This window comes from Chrysemys picta, chromosome 23 (assembly GCF_011386835.1).
Source record: "Chrysemys picta bellii isolate R12L10 chromosome 23, ASM1138683v2, whole genome shotgun sequence".
NCBI lineage: Eukaryota > Metazoa > Chordata > Testudines > Emydidae > Chrysemys > Chrysemys picta.
In genome coordinates this window covers 5,382,473-5,400,175 of record NC_088813.1, presented here as the reverse complement: position 1 = coordinate 5,400,175, position 17,703 = coordinate 5,382,473, and the positions used below count along the sequence as shown (strand labels likewise).

At 48.5% G+C, this 17,703-nt stretch overlaps 1 protein-coding gene across 8 annotated transcripts in view; it reads right to left on the bottom strand.

Annotated features, from left to right (window-relative positions):
- The window catches only part of HIVEP3 (HIVEP zinc finger 3), a 430,983-nt gene that overhangs the window by 94,514 nt on the left and 318,766 nt on the right, over window positions 1-17,703 (bottom strand). For 6 of the 8 annotated variants that reach the window (XM_065576909.1, XM_042857345.2, XM_065576911.1 and 3 more), the window contains one exon: window positions 6,151-6,215. The gene's annotated coding sequence lies outside the window, so the exon portion shown is untranslated. Of the gene's footprint in view, window positions 1-2,693; window positions 2,755-6,150; window positions 6,216-17,703 lie in introns of all 8 variants that reach the window. The other 2 variants (XM_065576910.1, XM_065576912.1) reach the window with 1 other exon arrangement.

The following is a 17,703-nucleotide window of genomic DNA, read 5'->3' as shown; positions in this document are numbered from 1 at the left end:
TATCTTGGTAAAGTTTAGGCATTAGATTGTGATTCTATCATTTTATTTCCTTTTGTAACCAATTCTGACTTTATGCCTGTATCACTTATAATCACTTAAAATTTATCTTTCCATATGTGACATTATCTGATTGGAATATGATCATACAAATCATTGTTGCTACCACTGTTATATAATTGCAACAAATCTTACACAAAGTGTGACGCATGGCCAGAAAGGGTTAAGCATCCTGCAGGGTAAATGACCCCGAGCCAACCTTTAGAGACATGTTAGAAAAATATGCAAATGGTAATTAGAGCCATTCCATGGCAGATAGGCTAGAACTTTGAAATGCAAACCTATATTGTTAGAAGTTAGAGGTGATACTAATTGTATGTGTGTACTCATATCTTGTTAGAGGTTAACAATGTAGTCAAACAGTCCCTGTCTATGCTGTATTCTGTTAATTCAGAGATCAAAAGGAAATATTAACATTTAAATCAACTGTAGATAGAGTGATATCAATGTATTCATCTCTCTTTGAAATGTATAGCAAATCACCTGTGAATGGTGGAAAATAGGTAATTGCCTTATGTTAATCCCTGTAGCTAATTACTGGTGATGCTTAGGAAATAGGTCTACTTCAGAGTCTCCATGATTGCCTATTGTTCGCCTAAGGACTTCAAGCTGTCAAAAGAAGGCCTGAAACTGTATAAAAACCTTTGGGTCCTGATCCTTTTTAGCTCAGATCTGCTTGATGCTTCATGTAGTGAAGCTTAAGTCATAAAACTGAGATCTCCATTCCTATCTGCATCACCGTGAATATGAATATTGGACTATAACCTATGGACTAATCCTGAAAGAACTCTTTGCAACTACAAAGCTCATCATCTCTACTATGAATCTGATATCAGAACTGTACTCATGTCTACATGTATATTGATCTTTTAACCAATACTCTCTCTTTTCTTTTTTAATAATGTTTAGTTTAGTTAATAAGAATTGGCTGTACGCATGTGTTTGGGTAAAAACTGGAATATTAATTAACTTGGGAGGTAATGTGTCCAATCCGTTGGGATTGGTAGAACTTTCCTATATGATGAATAAGATTTTCAGTGATCCTCATCATATTTGACTTGGGTGTTTGGGTGGAGGTCTGAGGCTGGGTTGCTTTAAGGGAACTACGTTGTTGGCTTCTGGGTAACCAGTAAGGCAATACAGAAGCTGTTTTGTGCTGGTTTGGTAAATCTAAGTATTGGAATATCCACCAGCTTTGGGGATTGTCTGCCCCATTCTTTGCAGTTCACCTTAATTGAGAAACCTCAGTGCGGCTCCCCTGGGATCCCAGTCACTCCATAGTTAATAAACTTGTTTTAATATTTTATCTCAACCACTGTGTTTTGGGTTGAAGTGTCTGGGGGAATCTCTACGCAGATTAACAAAGGTTGTGGCATGATAATTTCCTTTGATGAAATTATGAACTAATTAATGAGTTTACACTGATCAAGACGGTCTTGAATAGTGTAATATACACATTTCTGGGGTGCAAGGCTGGGGCTGGGGGATTTGCGGGTGTCGCCCTGTAAACAGTTCCTGAGTGGCTGGGAGAGCATTCCTGTAACCTTGCTGGGTGTGCCTTTGCATGCTAATGGTTGTGTGTGAGCCTCAAGGCTAAGCACTAGAATAAATTGCCTAGGGAGGTTGTGGAATCTCCATCATGGGAGATTTTTAAGAGCAGGTGGGACAAACACCTGTCAGGGATGGTCTAGATAATACTTAGTCTGCCATGAGTGCAGGGGACTGGACTAGATGACCTCTCGAGGTCCCTTCCAGTCCTATGATTCTATGAAGAGGGTTCAATTGATTTTAATAAAACATCTTAATAAAAATGCTGCTACTTAAGAGCTTGATCCCACCCAGATGAAATGTGTTTATACGTGAGCATGAGGTGAACGGTGCTGAGCTGGATGGGGAGTACGAGGAATCCCCATCCTGTGCTACTGAGAGTACTGCTCCCCAGTCCCCAGGTCACTACTGCAAATACCAGCAGTGAGGCTCTACAGGGGAACATGCTGCTTAGCTGATGGTTGTGTTTGACCATCCCATTGTCTCTGTGAGTGAGACCCTGTCTCAACTAGAACACAAAGGTGTTATTTTAAAAACCTGCCAGCTACCATTTTTAATTAATGGAGCTGAAAAACGTAGCACATCCTAGCATTCATCACAACCAGCTGGCTTGTTCTGGAAAGGGTCAAACACTATCCACACTAGCTGCTAGCACATTTTTAAACACCGCTTAAAGCTAGCACATTTAAACAAAATCAAAACACCTTTCTTTCTAGTGTAGACAGGACCTTTGTGAACCCACACTTGAGACTTCCTTCCTTTCGTCTACACATGGATTCTGCTAGGGGCTCACATTTCTCCTAGAGCTTCATGCCCTTCCACTATGTGCTGAGCACCTCGCAGACTTGCAACAGCAAGCTAAAGGGGCTGCCTTATTTTATTCACAAGTTTGTTGCTAAAAGGAGCAATTCATTATAGTTTTGAAACCTTTTTAAACGGTCCTGGCTCCCAGCAAATGTCTGACTAACACCAGCTAGGACCAGTCCGCTTGAGGCGGAACACTCATCACTGATGATTAACCGCATGTCCTTTTCACCCTTGTCACAATCTTAAGAAGTAACCTGCTCTGGGGTCATTTCTAGACTTACACCAGTGCATTGTAGTTTCGACACATCTGCCCCTCTGTGGTGCCCTCATGCCAGCAGTAGTCTGTGGAACAGAACATTAATTTAGCCACCAGCTTCTAGTCATATTTACATTTACAGTGCACAGATGGATCATGGGAGTGTGAAAGGAGAACGTGGGATGTGACAGACCCAAGTCCCCAGATTCCAATGGAGAGAATCAACTTCAGCATCATTTCTCTGATTTAGTGAACATTCTGCATCATGAACATGGTGCTGCTACAAGATTTCAAAATGTCCTGTAAATGAAGTGATAGTGTTACTTTTTGTTTAAAATCAGTGCTCTTTGCTCAGCACACCAGTAAGATAAGACAGAAGCAGTCTGGCATTTCTTTTCTTACTACTTTAGTTTGCTGGAAATGGATCTAAGCAGAGACTTTTTAAGAAAGCTGTGAGCTCTCTCTCTCTCTCTCCCACAAGCTCAACCCCATGCATTAAAAACTGCCAGCTACAGCTCTTTGTGACAGGCCAAAAAGAAGTCTGCATTTTGCTTTCTCCTATGGCCTCCATGATCACAACTCTGTGTGGGAGGGATAGCTCAGTGGTTTGAGCATTGGCCTGCTAAACCCAGGGTTGTGAGATCAATTTTTGAGGTGGGAGCTGGGGCACAATCAGTACTTGGTCCTGCTAGTGAAGGCAGGGGGCTGGACTCAATGACCTTTCAAGGTCCCTTCCAGTTTTAGGAGATAGGATATCTTCATTAATTTATTTATTGACAATGACACCTTTGTGATTTGGGGGAGGGGTTTTGAGATGATTCGTTGTGTCAACTCAAACAAAATCTCTAGCCTCCTCCAATGAAGTAGAGCCCAGCTGTTTCCGCTGGGATCTTTGCATGGCAGTTAACATTTAAAAAAACCAATCAATGGACAATTCATCACGTGTTGGCATTCTGGAGAAATTAAAGATACTTTCTACCTTTTTCTTCAGTTACTGAATGACTGTATCCAAAGTAGTGGGCAATGTTAACAGAAAAAAAAAAGCTCTAAAATCTATCCCCATGCCCTAGAATTATAATTCTCCAGGGAAAGAACAATAAATAAAGGAGCAAGAATAAATTAAACAAATTTCATTAACCTAAAAGTAGGGGGCAAGGTTTTCCCCGTGTCTGAACTCTGCTTGGCACAGGATAAAGTAGTGTGTGGGGTGCCTCTCAGGAACTGGTTTTGGTTGTCTGACCCTCCACTCCCTAGCTCTGAGATAAGTTCGAGCAGCCGAGGAGCTGCTCTACATTATGCCAGTAGAGAAGAAATGTAGCAGAGTTCTGTTCCCTCCTGTTCTCTTCTTCTGCCAACATGGCACTCATGCTGGAGGAGAAAAGGAGGTGGCTGGTGCAGGAGGTGGATATTCTGACTCTGACGACTTAACACCAGCAGAGAATTCCCATACACAAGGGAAATTCTCCACTGGCCACTTCCAGACAGAATTCGGCTGCTTTGTATCCCAGTGGCCAGAGTGGAAGGGGGAATCAGGTCAGATTTATTTTCTTGATTAGTCCCGTCTTCAAATTGCTGTCCCAAACTCTTTCCATTCTCCAACATATACTGTCCATCACTATGCCATTTTCTTTTTTATCCTGATCTTGCTATACTATTCAATCTGTTTTGTATTAATTTTCTCCCCTCTCGTTCTTTGAAAAGCAGCCCCTCTTTTCCTCTCAGTCTTTTCTATTCGCCCCAAACTCTGTGTTCACCCCTCTGCTTTCTCCCGTGGTACATGGTCTATTTCCCTTCACTCCCTTTGTGATTTCCCAACACTACTGCAAAGCAGAACACTGTATTGCCACTACGTCAACAGATCTTTAAGAAGACTTTGATCTGATGACACCTACATCTTAGCTACTTTTGAATGTCTCTGGGGAAATACGAAACACAGTCATTCAAGCTAGAGGTTTTGGTTGTTATTTTTATTCATTTTCCGTATCTGAAAAATGCCTGGCTGCATTAGAACTTTGTATCTCCCTAGATAGGTTTATTCGAAGTAAGAACAGGTATATCTGAAGAGAAATTGGCTGCTTCATTAGCAGTGGCAAACATAAAGAGTGATGTTCTGTCCTCGCTGAAGTCAGTAACAAAATTCCCACTGACTTCAATGGGACCAGAATTCCACTCAGAATTTTTTACAAAATACAGTACTTATAACTGCTTTTTTAAACAGTCTCATTTACTGTTTGCATCTTACATTCCTGCATGTGGCTGGAACTCACCCCTGTGCAGAGGGCCAGTCACAAGGTCCATAAACCACTAAAAAGTCATCCAAGCCTTCAAAACAGGGCTTAAGCAGGACTTGAGTAGTGCCTATACCCGGTGCTTGCCCCCAGCACAGGGGAGAATGTCATCTTATATGTGTACTCCAATACACGGACAAGGTGCACTTGGGGTGAGACCCACAGCATGAGGAGTGCCATAGGCTGTAACTCAGAGCTGACTTATGATCGGGATGGGAATTTCATTAAAAGTACCTTTAAAGGAGCCAGACCATTTTCTGCTGAGTTTGAGGATTTTTGTTTTGTTTTATTTTTGGTTGGTTGGTTGGTTGTGGGAGGGGTTTTGGTTTTTTTTTGTCCCCAAGTTTATTTTGAAAAAGTGATTCTTGAAAACTTGCAACCTGTGTTGTTTTATAAATTGTTTTCAGTTTAAACTGAAAGCCCTAATGAAACTTGTTCTTCAAAACGCTGTAGGTGACAAAACTCTGCTGTCAGGAACACCCCTACAGAAGGAATTATTTTCTCATCTTTTAGGGTGTGTTTCAGCTAAAGCAAGATCCATCCTGCTTAGTCTGAAGTTCTTCCAGTGGAAACTCTGCCTCTGCTATATGTATTCCCACTGAGGAATCATAACAAACAATCTTGGCTTCTGAATGAAGTTCACAGAAGGTCAATGAGTTCTTTCCCCGTATATAACGAAATATACGGCAAGAGGATCTTGTCTCTTTTTTCCCTGTGAAACATGGTAAGATATTTCCACACAAAAGCAAGACACAAGCTATGAATAAAGCATATGGAGTCGTAAGTACAGTACTCTCTGCTTCCTGTATTGTATGTTCCTGAGAACTCGTTCTTGCACATGAGTTTGAGTGACAGAAGATGTGCTGCCATAGACTTTCAAAGAGAAATATTTGTGACCAAGAGGGAATTATAACGTTACCAGTGATCCCGAGCATTAGCACAGCTTTAGCACAGCTCCTGTCATTATTTTTTGTAACTGGACTCAATAATACAAGTTAAACAAGCTAACGTGATGTTGAATTAGTTACATTCTTGGTAAGCTTATCTGGCAAATGTCTCTAGAAATATTGGAGCAAAGAGCTAAAGCAACCAACCAAATAGAAACACAAGTCCTACTGTTTCAGTATGAAGGGCAGAATATATATTCTACTTACACCCACTTTAAATCATTAAAACAAAACAGAGATTACTTACAGTGGAACTGATTTGCTTTAATTGCGATGGGCTGCCTCCTTTTTTTGCTCAGGGTTTAATTCAGTCTGAAAAACAACACCACACTGTGATTATTAAATGAATATATTAAAATGCCATCTCAGCAGTGTTAGCACAGGACTGACCCCGGGTGCCCTGATGGAGCAGTTTGCCTGGTAACAGAAATAGTACACAAACCCAGTCCCAACGGGTAGAGACGTCCTTAGTGGCTTGGTTAACCTCACTCGGCAGGTTCACTAAGATGGTGACATGCATGTTCATGATGAAGGTTCTCCCTTCTGCCCGTGTGACAGCATGCAGGAAATCACAGGCTTCTTTACATCAGCCACGCAGGCATCAGGGAGAGCACAGCTCTAGGTGGGTGCAGCAGAGCTGAGATGAGCCTCACAGTTCAGATCTGGATTTCAACAATTCAAATCAGGCAGGTGGGCAGCATGCAGCCCCCCGAATGCCACACAGGCAGGTGGGTGGTGTGCGCCCCCCCCGAGCACCAGGCAGGCGGTGTGGCCCTCAGCCCCAGTGCCCTCAGCCCCCCTGAGCACAGGGCGGGCAGCCCCAGCACTGGCAGCCCACCCCCCAGTGCCAGCCAGTGTGGCTCCAGCACCCAGGAGGCCCCCCAGCGTTGGGTGACCCCAGCCACCCCAAGTCCTGGTCACAGGCCTGCTGCAGCTGCCCTAGCCCCAGCCCGCTTCCCAGCTGGAAGACGAGCAGCCTTCCTGGGCCGGGGTCAAGGGGGAATGGCAAGCAGGAGGGGGCCTGGGGCAGAGCGTGGGTGTCACGGAGTATTGGGGAACTCAGGGCCCTGCACCCCCGGCTTCCTGCGATTCACCATGACTTTCAGCCAGCCAGTAAAGCAGAAGGTTTATTTGGATGACAGGAATACAGTTCAAGACAGGTCTTGCAGGCACAGACAACAGGGCCCCCCTCAGTTAGGTCCAGCTTGGGGTCCCAGGGCATGCCAGCCCACCCCCTTGGGGGGTCAGAGCCATCTCTGCCTTCCAGCCATCTCTCCAGCCTCCTTCCAGCCTGCTTCCAGCCCTCTGCCCTCAGCGACCCCTCCCACAGCCTTTGTTCAGTTTCCCGGGCCCCGGAGTCATCTGACCTCCAACCCCCTCCTGGGTTCTCATGTTACAAGCTCAGGTATGTTCCCTTGGGCCGGCTCCCATCCCCCGATGCAGACCATCCTAGTCACACTCCCCTGTCAGCATTCACACACCCCAGCAAGAACAGTCCCAGTTCGTCACATCTTTTCCCCCTTCGAGACCGAACTGAGCAGGGTCACTTTAGCCAGTGACCCGGGGAAGTTCGAACCTACCCCCGTTCCCATGGATGCCCCCGCATCCCTCCAGTTCCTTGGTGAGAATTACACCAGGCCCCTTCCGTTCCACGCCCCCCCTTAGGTTGGGGGTGCTTGATGGCACTCGCAGTTTGCATGTGGGAAGGTTTATGCGGCCTGTGCCCTTTTCCCACCCCCATACCTCTGGGGTTCCAACTGGGCTGTGGTCTTTTTCCAGCGCTTCAGTCTGGAGGTCTGTGCTTTGGGCTCTTTTGGTTTAGAGCCGCCCTTTTAACCTTGGCCACCCTTTGGAAAGGATTCTTTATGCTGGGCAAGGGTCCTAAAGCTCTTTTCCCCTTGTCCCAGGCCTTCCTCCCCCTCTGACAGGGGTCACAGGATTCGCAGTACTGTCGGACAGTAACAAAGACCCCAGGCCAGTAAAAGCTCCGTAGCAGCCTCTGCTGGGTACGCCAGGTTTCCTGGTGCCCTGAGAGGGGAATGTCATGGGCCCGGCACAGCAGCTGGCGGCGATACTTTTGGGGTACTACCAGCTGCCTCCTGATCCCCCCTGACTCCATTTTCCCTGGGGGAGCCCATTCTTGGTACAGGAACCCCTTCTTCCACAGGAACCTTTTTTGGCCACCTTGTTCCATGGTCTGTACCGCATTGAGGTCGGCCAGGTTCCTTATCTTCCGCAAGGAGGGGTCTCTTTGTAACTCGGCCTGGAACTTAGCAGCTGGGACAGGGATGGCCACCTGCTTTTTTTCGCCCGCTGGGTCCGAAGCTGCAGCCTTCCTGAGCCGCGTCCCTGGGCGTTCCCTCCCCACCAGGTTAGGGTCCTGCGCCTCAGGCAAGGCACCCCCCCCAAGGCCAGGGCGCAGGGCCCCTCGCCGGCTCTGACTGCGGGTCACAACCAGTGCCTTTTGGGGGTTGCTTGGCCAGTTCTCCAGGTCCCCCCCCATCAATACCTCAGTGGGCAGATACGGGTGTACCCCCACATCCTTGGGGCCCTCCTTGGCCCCCCACTTCAGGTGTACCCTTGCCACGGGCACTTTGACTGGTGTTCCGCCCACCCCCGTCAGGGTCAGGTAGGAGTTGGGCACCACCTGATCTGGGGCCACCACCTTGGGCCGGGCCAGCGTCACCTTTGCGCCCGTATTCCAGTATTTATTGACCTTCCTCCCATCCACCTCCAGGGGAACAAGGTACTTTTTTCGGAGGGACAGCCCCGCGCCCACCGTATAAACCAAAAACCCTGAGTCTGGGGCATCCAGCCCCCTAGAGGAGCTGGCCTGGGGCCCTTCTCTTTCTTGAGCAGTTGATAAGCTGCCCGCCCCTCTTGCGTGAGAAGCCTGCCCCTCGTCCGTCTGGGCCTCTACCAAGTTAACCCTATGCGGGTTTGGTCTGCTCAGTCTGTCCTTGAGCTTGGGGCACTGGGCCCGAACGTGGCCTCTTCGGCCGCAGTAATAGCAGCTTATGTCCTGTGGGTTCCCTTGAGCCGGTTGGTTGTCCCTGATGCTGGGCATTTCCCGGGGGAGGGGATTCCCAATATTTTCCCTTTGGGAGGTCCCAGGGTGACTTTCTTTTTGCATCGCGGCGGGCCTGTTCCTTTGGGGCTCCTCCCTGCCACCCCCTGACCGGCTCTTTACAAACTTATCAGCCAGCTGCCCGGCGTGTCGCGGGTTTTCTGGCTTTCTGTCCACCAACCACAGCCTCAGGTTGGATGGGCACCGCTCATACAGTTGCTCCAGTACCAGCAGTTTAATCAGGTCCTCCTTTGTTTGGGCCCCACCAGCCCACTTGCTGGCGTATCTTTCCATGCGGACGGCTAGTTGCAGATAGGAGATCTCAGGGGTTTTATCTTGACTTCGGAACCTTCCCCGGTACATCTCAGGAGTCAGCCCAAACTCTTGTAGCAGGGCCTTTTTGAATAGTTCGTAGTTCCCTTTTTCTGCCTCTCCCAGTTGGCGGTACAATGCCACGGATTTGGGGTCCAGTAAGGGGGTAAGGACCCGGAGTTTGTCCGCGGGATCCACCCGGTGCAGCTCGCAGGCCGTCTCAAAGGCCTCCAGGAAGTTATCCATGTTCTCCCCCTCCTTGTATGGGGCCATGATGCACTTATCAAAGCTCTGTGCAGTCCTGGGTCCCCCCTCACTCACCGCAGCCGGGGGTTCGCTGCCCCTCAGTCTCGCCAGTTCCAGTTCATGCTGTCTTTGTCTCTCATTTTCCTCCCGTTCACGCTGATGCTGTTTCTCTTTCTTCTCCCGTTCACGCTGACGCTGTTTCTCTTCATGCTGTCTCTGTTGTTCACGATCCTTTAGCTTCCTCAGTTTTAGCTCTTTCTCCCATTTCAGCCAATTCCGCTTCCCGGATGCCGAACGTCGCCGGGAGGCTCCTCTGCTGGCCGGCGGGCTTTGCCGGGGGGACCCCCTGCTGGCCGGGGGGATCACGGCGCCTTTGGTATTTGCTGGGCTCCTCCCCACCCTTCCCCTAGGCATAGGAAGGAGGGGTCTCGGGAAGCCCTCAGCAGCCGGCTGACCACTCCCAGCTGGGACAGACACTGGTGCCTGCGCTGCATTTGCCAGGCTGCTTCCCTGAGACACAGGGATCAGTTCATTCGCGCGATCTTCCGCCTCCAGCTGGGCGATGAGCTGTTCTTTGGTGAGCCTCCCAATGCGCAGCCGCCTCTGCTTGCACAGCTTCACCAGGTCGCTCTTAAGCCGCTTGGCATACATCTTCCTGCTGGCCACTCACCGGCCTGTGTGCTCACAGCTCCCCACAGTTCCCAGGGGGACCCCTAGTGTGCCAGCCCTTCTCGAGGTCACCACCTTTCTGCCAGGGTCGAGCTGCAGACTCCTCCGCCCCTGGGACCACTCGCTGCGATCCCACGGGGGACCCTGTTACTGCAAAAGTCCTTCTCGCTGGTCACACGCTCCCAGGGGTAATAACCGTCTCTCTCCCACTCTTCAGCAGGCCTGGTCCCCGTCAATCCCCCTTCGTTTTACTGCTCCCCAGTCACTTACTGCAGGAAGCGCCGTCCACGGGGTGCAGTAGATCCCACCGCTGCCACCAGTTGTCACGGAGTATTGGGGAACTCAGGGCCCTGCACCCCCGGCTTCCTGCGATTCACCATGACTTTCAGCCAGCCAGTAAAGCAGAAGGTTTATTTGGATGACAGGAATACAGTTCAAGACAGGTCTTGCAGGCACAGACAACAGGGCCCCCCTCAGTTAGGTCCAGCTTGGGGTCCCAGGGCATGCCAGCCCACCCCCTTGGGGGGTCAGAGCCATCTCTGCCTTCCAGCCATCTCTCCAGCCTCCTTCCAGCCTGCTTCCAGCCCTCTGCCCTCAGCGACCCCTCCCACAGCCTTTGTTCAGTTTCCCGGGCCCCGGAGTCATCTGACCTCCAACCCCCTCCTGGGTTCTCATGTTACAAGCTCAGGTATGTTCCCTTGGGCCGGCTCCCATCCCCCGATGCAGACCATCCTAGTCACACTCCCCTGTCAGCATTCACACACCCCAGCAAGAACAGTCCCAGTTCGTCACAGTGGGCAGGGTCATGCCGGGCTGTTTGGGGAGGCATAGCCTCCCCTAGCCCACAATACGTACTTCCCATGCCCATTGCCCTCAAATTGTGCCGTCAGTTGTACTGCACAACCAATTGTCTTCAAGAAAGTGGAATTTCATCCTGCAACTGGAGTTTTGTTTATACAATTATAAACTATGCCCGAGTCAAAATGGAATACAGGGCCCCTCTCCCATAGTTGTGTTGGTTTTGTTAATAACATTTTTTTCTGGCAATCAGCATACAGCACTCACACAGCTCTGAGAACTGATTTTTCACTTCGCTGGCAGTGTAGTGACAAAATGTCATCCGATAATACTGCAGTTGTATGTGATACTGGGCCACCATGCGGCAGTTGTCCCTGGCCTACAATATAGCACAACTCGCTGTGCTGTTGAGTAGAATGTCTGAGGATAGGAACTCCGTTTATTTATTTATTTATATTTTAATTTCCAGCTAAATTACAATAGATGCTAATGCAGGCAGCGAATGATAACTAAGTCTGGAATAAGGATCAATGCATACAAGTGCTGCACTGGCTTCTCCCACACTGTTCTACCAATGGACATTAATCTGGACCTCCAGATATTCCATTCCCTCCACCCCCCGCCCACCCCCACACATCCTGCTCTGCTGATGCAGTGTATACCAGATCTGCAGCTTCACAGATCTGAGTCCCCCAACCATACTGCCAATGCTCAGTCCTCAAAATGCTAAGGCTTGACATCCCCTTTTGTGGGCGAAATTTGCACTTACAAAATTTGCAATCACATTTTTGCACTCTTGAACGAACTGTGGGAGCAAGCCAGAGGACTTGGCACCTGCAGTTGGGTAGTTAGGCTTGTGAGTAGTTAGGGAGGAAGCGCTTGCCAAAGGGAGGCCACTCTAGAAATTTGGCCCTAAAGATGCTTTGGATCTGTGGATCTGGGTTAGGAGCCTAGTTCCAGGCAAAATAGCCAGGGAGGTCCCAAGGATACTCCGAAACCCCAAACAGACCAACTTCAAAAGTGATTTATACAATCAGCACATAGCTGTATGAAACGGGTTCTCATTTGGCAGCTCAGAACTGCAGCATTGGCGTTTCGGTTATAACACAAGTAAAAATGAGTTTAGTGGGTTACATCGTCCTCTTTTAAACACACACTAAAATCAACACAAAATCTGTCCTGATCAGCACTCTACGGACATGAGTTGCAGTGCCTTAACATCGCTCCTGGCTGAGCGGCATCTGCAGCACTGGGAGACAGGAGGGGCGGGTGCTGGACTGAAATAGCAGGGTGTGTCTGATCAGGTTGACAGGCTCCCAGCATTCACTCTCATATTGGAAATCCCCAAAAGAGAGGCTGAACAATCAAATGATGTCAGCACAGGAAATAAATTCCTCCACGTTACAAATTCATTGAAACAATTTTTTGTTAACGCATGATTCTAGTCGACAGAGGGTCGCTTTTTTTTAAAAGTCAAAATGTAAAGACAGCATCAACTGTTGCTACAAGTGCACCTTCAAGGAGCGCCCACATTTTTATAAAGAAATAAAACTTTATACCACATTTTAATTCTTAAATAATGGCCCACAAACAATACCGCACAGAGATTGTGACTTGCATCTACTGTGCCTCAGTTTGCCAAATCCTGAAAATGAAATCACAGATCTAGTCTCTCCCTCACATACTGTGCCATAGCAAAGGAATGCCATTTACTTCCTTACATAGTGGCTCTTCTACTAAAGATTTCAAAGCACCTGATACATATGAAAAAAACTCCACAGCTGCCTCTCTCACGCAGGGAACTATCCTTGTCTCTATTTTACAGAGACCGAGTGATTGGGCCCACGGTCACACAGCGAGTCAGCACTTAGAACTCACCACACTGTGCTTTAATCATGAGACCTTGCTCCCTCCATGTCTGACTGCTAACGACAATGCTACTTGCATAGCACAAGCCACTGGGTTTTAACTTGCGTTCTCAGTCTATCCTAATGCTTGCCCTTCTTAATGGAGCTGCACACATTTATACAAGAGTATCTACTACTCACAGGCAGCTATTCACTTAAAAGTCCAGAGGCGAGTTATTATGTACTCTAAATTGAATGCCATACTGAGCCAAGTGGCTGAAGGTTGAGGTCACAGGCCACAGGAGAAAGGTATTTTTTCCACCTTCACCCTTTGCTTTCTAGTTTTACTATAAAATTGAAAATAGGCAAACTGAAGACTCGTGGGAGCCCTGAGCAGAGGAAGTTTGCCGCAGGAACAGATGTGGTGCTACAGTGGCTGAGTGAGATAGTCTTTCACCTTTGGAAATCCAAGTCCAACCCTTGGTTATATCACAAATAAAAATGAGTTTGATGGGTCACCCCAAAATCATCACCAAATCTGGCCCAGATCAGCACTCCGCGGACATGACTTGCAGTGCCTCAGGCTATGTCTACACTTGCGGTGTTTTTGCGCTGTCAGTTTCAATGGTGATAGTGAACCGGTGAAAGAAAAGGGCTGGTTTGTGTATTCACTTACTTCCACAGGCATCAGGGAGGGTTCACATGCACAGGGAGGGCAGCTATCCCACACAGTGCAGCACTCTCCATTTTGATGACAGGTCCTGGGGGCCGGGGGGGAGGGTGATCGTGGGGCATCCTGGGTCCCTGCACAGCCTCCTCTCCCCAACACTGATCAGTTCCAGTAGCTCTGCATTGCTCCAAGCAGGGGATCGTTTGCTCCCTGGAGCAGCCATGTCACCTGGCCAGATGAGAAGTGAGCACTTGCCAAGAAAACAGGAAGGGGAGTTTCAAAGTTCCCGGGCTTTTACCGGGGGAGGGGCGGATGTCTGTTTACCTGGTGTCAGAGCAGCAGAACTGCTGACCAGAGTGGTCACCTAGGCACAGTGGGATATCCTGCGGAGGCTAAAAGCTCTGTAAACAGGAAGAAGGTGTCTTCACTTGCACATCACCGCAAAAGTATCACCGGTAAGAGCTGTACGCCTCTCATGGAGGTGGTTTTCTGTTTGCGGTGAAACTTCTGAGTTTCACCGCAAAAAGTCATTGGCAACTAGACGCTCCCACGGTTTTTGCACAAAAATGGGGCTTTTTCCGCTTTAAATGGCAAGTGTAGACAAGCCTTCAGTATTGCTCAAGACTGAGCAGCATCGACAGCACTGGGAGGCAGCGGGGGGTCAGGGGGAGGTCCGGGACTGAAACAGCAGGGTGTTACAGTGCGTTGATAATGCTGAGTGTGGCACATACATGGCCCATGCTTCCAAGCAGGCTCAATTTTGATCGAAGTTCTCTATACTTCGGCTGCGCCTAACCTTGGAATGGTTTATGGAGTTTGAGATTCATTGCTCCAGGTATTGCCAGACTCTGCCATTTGTGACTGCAGCAGTTACCAACAGAAAAAGGGCTGGGGCAATATGACGCATATTTTTGTGTCCTGCTCATAGAGGCAATCTCTGAGCTGCCTGGTCCAGAAGTTGCTTTTTTCTGCAAATTATTATTTTTCACTTGGTAGGTGACAACTGTGCTCCGTGTTATACATGGCATAAAAGTAGCTTACAGGCTAAGGCCAGGTCTACACGATAAACTCACATCAGTATCAGTATGTTGCTCGGGGTGTGAAAAATCCACCCCCGACCGACGCAGTTACCCCAACCTAACCCCCGGCATAGACAGAGCTGTGTTGGCAGGAGGGCTTCTGCCATCAACAGAGCTACCACCTCTCGCGGAGGTGGATTAATTACGCCGACAGGAGAAGCTCTCCTGTCGGGACAGTAGCGTCTCCATGTAAGGTCTACAGCAGCACAGCTGCACTGGGGCACTATTGTAAGTGTAGACGCGCCTGGGACACACTGAGAGACCCAGGGGAGGCAGAGGTTAATGAGAAAAGTTAGGGGTGGGGTCTGGTGCTGCAGTGGGGAGGGCATGCAACATAGAATGTTTGTGTGCTTCACTGAAGTAGTGGTGGAGGAAAGTCACATTGGATCCTTTCACGCTCTTAACCACCCCGTTCACATCCAGGCCATATCCACTCCCTAGTGCCAGCACTGGGCACAGTCCACAGGCCACTCCCTGCTGTTCTGTTGTGCAAACAGCAAAAGAGAGAGTCCCCTAGCCACTCCCAACAGCACCATAGTGCCAGCACTGGGAGGGAAGGGATTTCCAGGAGCTGGCTGGGGCGGGGGATGAGAGGGTTTTCCAGCCTTTCCCCAGCCTCTCTTCCACTGGGCATTAATCAAGAATGCTGCTACTGCCACTCCACCATCTGCTTTGCTGGAGAAGGGAGGACTCCAGGGGTTCTCCTAGCCGGAAGGCTGCTGCCAGAGGGACGCTTGGGATGTGTCAGAGCTGATTGGCCAGCCTGGGGTGAACACAGAACCCTGGAGACGCCCCACTAGAAAAAGCTCACCTAATCCTGAACCTCTGTTGGTGACTCAGCAACACCCTGAGCAGATGCAGCTGAATGAAGGAGCGGGCAAGAGACAGAAGGAACAAGGGAGCCCAAGTGAAACGTACAAGGGGAGCCCATCCATTGTCCAGTACACAAAATGAGTGTGGACAGTGAAGACAAAAGGGTGCCTTTCCAGCCCCCGTTAGCTGTATTTCCCTTTGCTTTGGCAGCTTCTCATGTTCTTCTTACCACAGCCACATGTTCTGTTTCTCTTAAAATGAAAGAAGGAGAAGCGGCAGTGTGAGAAGGCTGGAAGCAGGGAGGAGAATGGAGGGAAACGGCTCTGCACATGAAAGCTCCACAACGCGCCCTCAGCCCCAGCCAGGCGAAGCTGGGGTGTTTAATTACAAAGGTGTGGGAATCGCTAGCTCAGGAAGCACCCGCGACAGCACATGCTAGCAGGAAGCTCAACACAGTGGGAGGCTTCTTGACATGCCGGTCGGGGCCAGTCATTTCACTTTGCACATCTGAACCTCAGCGCCATCTGACATGCACTCTGCAGTCATGAATTTGTCCTGCTAGAATGTAGTTTTCAAACTTCATCCCACGTGTCGGGGAGGCTACAAATTCTGTTGGATTTTATCCCTTTTTAGCAACAGCTAATTGTTAGAAAGTACAAGGGAGACAAGGTGGCTGAGGTAATAGTTTTTATTGGACCAACTTCTGTTGATGAGAAAGACAAGCTCTCGAGCTATACAAACTCTTCTTCAGGTCTGGCAAATTTACTCAGGCCTAGTCTTCGCTACAGATTTAGTCAACGTAAGGCAATTTACATCAATCTAATTCTGTAAGTATCTACACTACAATGTAGCTCCCACTGATGTAAGTCGCCCACTTCACTGACATAATAGCTCCACCTCCGCCAGAGGCATAGCACCAAGTCAGTGTAGTTAGGTTGACGCAGAGTTAAAGTAGACACTGCATTGCTTACATCGACTGCTGCTGCCTTTCAGAAACCATCCCACAATGCCCCACACTGGCAGTTAAATCAGTGCAAGTGCTCCAGGTGAGGACATGCACCACCGACACAAGGATCAATCACTGAGATAGCTGTACCTCGACGTAATTTAGTTCGACTTAATTTTATAGTGTAGCCTTGTTCTCAGAGTCTCAGCTAAATACAAGATGAAACAGCTCGTTTAGCATAAGTAATTAATACATATTTCAAAGGGCCATTCAAGGTGAAGTTGTCTGTTAACACCTCTCCAGTCATAGGAAGGAAAAAAAAGGGGGGGAGGCTAAAAGAACTTGTGGGGGGAGGGTTGTCAGTGGGTTACAGATTGTTATAATAAGCCACCCTGAAAGAAATCTTTCCTGAATCCAGTCTTCTAGCCTTCAAATAACCCCCCAACCTCTCCAACCTCGCCATCGGAAGCAAGCTGCCCACAGACCAGGACACAACAACTAAAAGTAGCAGCAGATCCTGCCAGAATAACATGCAAAACCTGCAGACATATCTCCACTGCTACAATGATCAGCACTCCCCACAACACGCCTTACAAGATCTATTGGTCCTACAGATGCCTATCACAACATGTGGTGTACCTCATTCAGTGCACTAAATGCCCCAATGACAACTATGTGGGTGAAACCAGACAATCACTATGTTTTCAAATGAACTCACATAGGAAAATGATGAAAGACAAAAACGCCACATCACCTGTGGATGACCACTTTTCACAAAGTAATCACTCTATACTGATCTTAGCCTCATAGGAGCCCTGCACAACACCTTCAGAAAGGCAAGCCTGGGAGCTTAAATTCATAACATCGCTAGCCACTAAAAATCACGGACTGACAGAGACATTTATTACAACAATCTACAACCCCTCCCCCACTTTCTTTCTTCCCTATGATTAGAGGGGTGTTAATGGACCACTTCACCTTGAATGGTCACCTGAAATTTGTGTTATCTAGTTTCAGAGTAGCAGCCCTGTTAGTCTGTATCCGCAAAAAGAACAGGAGTACTTGTGGCACCTTAGAGACTAACAAATTTATTTGAGCATAACTACTTAAGATAAACAATCTGTTCCATCTTGTATTTAGCTGTCACACTCTAAGGACTTGTCTTCATGCAGCCCTGCTGCTGTAGCACTTTAGTGAAGACGACCAGATGCTGATCCTGCTTTGAGCAGAGGGTTGGACTAGATGACCTTCTGAGGTCTCTTCCAACCCTGATATTCTGTGATTCTGTTATTCCATGATGGGAGAGCTTCTCCCGCTGGCATAGTTCAGATACATTCCTGAGAGGCGACAGCT